We start from the raw sequence: 2,814 nt of genomic DNA on the forward strand, positions 1-2,814 counted from the left end.
GGGCAGCACCTGCCCAGATAGAGGCAGGATGAGTACCTCCGACAGGTTCCCGCCAGCCGTTCCCCCAGAGTAACCTCCCTGACTGGAAAGGTTGGCTGAGAACTCTACGACCTCACCTCCCAGTGGCCTCTTTCCGGCGCACTTGTCCCTCCAGGACCCCGAGGCTGGGTGGCCGGGGAGTCTACCAGTAGACCAGAGGTTGCCCTGCTCATTCTAAACTGGGGGCTTCCAAGCCAGCACCCCGGGGCCAGGCCTTGTCGGAGCCCGCCCTGGTGAGGCTCCCCCAGGGGCAGACTCCGTCCTGCTCTCTGTCCCGCATGCCAGCTTCCCGGCGGCGTCATCCATCCCCGTTCTGGGTCACTCTGGGTCTTGGCGGAGAAGGGGCACAGCGACGACTCTTTTCGTGTGAGTGCAGAGGGTGCAGCCAGGGCCCGTTCACACAGGGTGGAGTGGGCCGCCAGCCCAGTCTCGAAAATCCCCCGGGGGGGGATGGATCCTTCTCAGCGTTAGCGAGAAGAGCGAGGTGGAGGCTCCCTGGGGATAGGGAAGGGGGAGGTTTGCTGAGCTCTGAGGGGACACAGGGAGTGCCGCGATGCCATACAGGGGTCCAATGGCGGGAGGAGAGAACGTCTGCACCTGAACGAATGAATTAGTGACAAAGATTAGCTTATCCTTCGACCGCTGTTACTCAGGGTCTAGGGTTGGAAAATCCAACCTCCCCTCGCGGAGCGGAAAGTGTCCTAGTTTTCGTCTTCTCACCTGTTGCGACTTGCATTGTAAGATCTCGGTGCCCCGCTCCATGAGCATGTGGGCTTCTCCAGACCGGAGCATCAGGTGGCCCTTGGTGGGCGGCGTGTCCCCAGAATCCCGCAAGTCGGCAGAGCCCAGCGCCTGCGGCCTGGGACGGCGCAGGGGGACCCCCGAGGGACGTGTGGCTCCGCCTCCCTCGGACAAGGCCCCGCCCTCCCCTCCGCCCCTCCAGCCCCGGCCCCGCCCTGTCTGCGGACAGACTCTGCGGCGCCGCCCGGCTCGCGCCTCCGCCCCCGAGCGCCCGGGCGGGCGGAGTTGCGGGTGAGGGGCGGGATGTTTTGAGGGGCGGGGGTCCCGATGACGGCATCGGAGCGCGCCGCGCGGAGGCTCGGAGCCTAACTGCACCGCCGGGGGACTGTGCTCCCACCCAAGCAGGTGGGTGTGGGCCCGGGAGGGGTGGAGGTCCAGGACGGGGTGGGTGGGGGAAGGCGCGCGCTCGCCCCCTCCCCGCGCAGGCCTGGGCCGGGTGGCGGTGGGAGCCAGCACCTGGGGAGCTCTGACAGAGCACGCGGAGCCCCTGTCCTTGCGCACCAGCCTCCTGAAGGCCCCTTCCTGGGCGGGCGGGAGCACCCCCTTCGCTAAGCCAGGATCCTGAGGCCAGCATCCCGGGCCTGGCCGGGAGGAGCGAGCGCCGACGCTGCGAGGGTCGGGTTCGCATTTACAATCACTTTTGCAAACTCCGGGAGCCCCTGTCCCGTGCCCGCCTCCTCCAGCGCCCGACCGCACCGGCGGAGTTGTCCCGGCGCCTTCCGTGCGCAGGGCCTCCGAGAAGCCGGGACCGCGCGGCGCTGGAAGAGCTCAGGGTGCGGGGCGCGCGGACGCGCCCACTGTACTGCGCGATGGTCACCGCTGTGTCCCCAGGGCCCGGCACCCAGCAGGGACTGGGTGATTGAAGGAAAGAACGAACCGTTACATGTGTTGAGAGAAGTTAGTGACAAATCGAGAGCTGTGGGCCCGGTGGGAAGGGGGCGGTGCGGGCTGCGATAAGAAGGGAACCCGGGCGGGGAAGGTTTTCGGGGTGCAGTTTGATCATCGCTGCTGGGCAGCTACTAGGCGCCCGACCTCGTGCTGGGCGCTGGAGATACAGCGCGAAGCGGGACAGGAGGGTTCCTGACTGTGTGTGTGTAGTGCTGGGGGACACCGAGCAGAGGAGCGTCCCTGGCTCCCTGAAGAAGACAGGGCCAGCCCAAGCCCGGAGACATGGGAGTGTGTTGCAGAGAAAGGTGAGCAAAGGTGGGGTGCAGGAAGTGACGAGGTGGGCAGGGCTGTTAAAGTTTTGACTACCAAGGGCAGTGCGGAGCCTCTTTTTGGAGAGTTTAAGCAGGGTTGCATTTGCAATTTTCAAAGATGCCCCTGGTTGCCTTGGCGGAGGGCATAGGGAGACTGAGAGGAGCGAGGCAGCTGGTGAAGGGGTCAGTGGCCAGGCCCCGGGCTTTGGCAGTAGGATTGGGGGGGGGTGGTTGGGCAGCAGGTGAACTTGATATTTAGGAGATGGAATTGGCAGATCGGGTGGTGGGAACTTGTTCTTGAAGGATCTGACTTTTTTCAGGAAGGTGGGGCAGGGCCTGTGAGGTGACCAAGGCAGAGATTATGGGGGAACCCAGTGGGTAGTAGGGAAAGGAGTTCCCGGATGTGGCCGTGGTGGTTGTGGAGATGTGTTTTAGGAGATGGGGTCCGGGGGGAAGGGTAGAGCCGGAACAAAGAAGCCCGTGGGAGTCAGGTGCAGGAGTGAGGGCCTATTTTGCCGGTGATGGGAGCCATGACGGGTTACCGAGCAGGAGCGCGTTGGCCGTCGCGGTGTTTGCGCACCAGGCTGGCGCGAGGACGTTCTGAACCTGAATGAGCCTCCCTCCCCGCTCTTGGAGGTCAGGAGCCCCAGGAGCCCCAGGAGCCCCAGGAGCCCCAGGATCCCACTCCTGGTTACCTGCAGGGGGCGGCCCAGCTCCTGGAGTACAGGTGCTGACCCGAGGGGTCTCTTTCTCTCCAGGCCCCCACCCTCGCACC

Source organism: Martes martes (assembly GCF_963455335.1).
Source record: "Martes martes genome assembly, chromosome: 7".
NCBI classification, from domain to species: Eukaryota; Metazoa; Chordata; class Mammalia; order Carnivora; family Mustelidae; genus Martes; species Martes martes.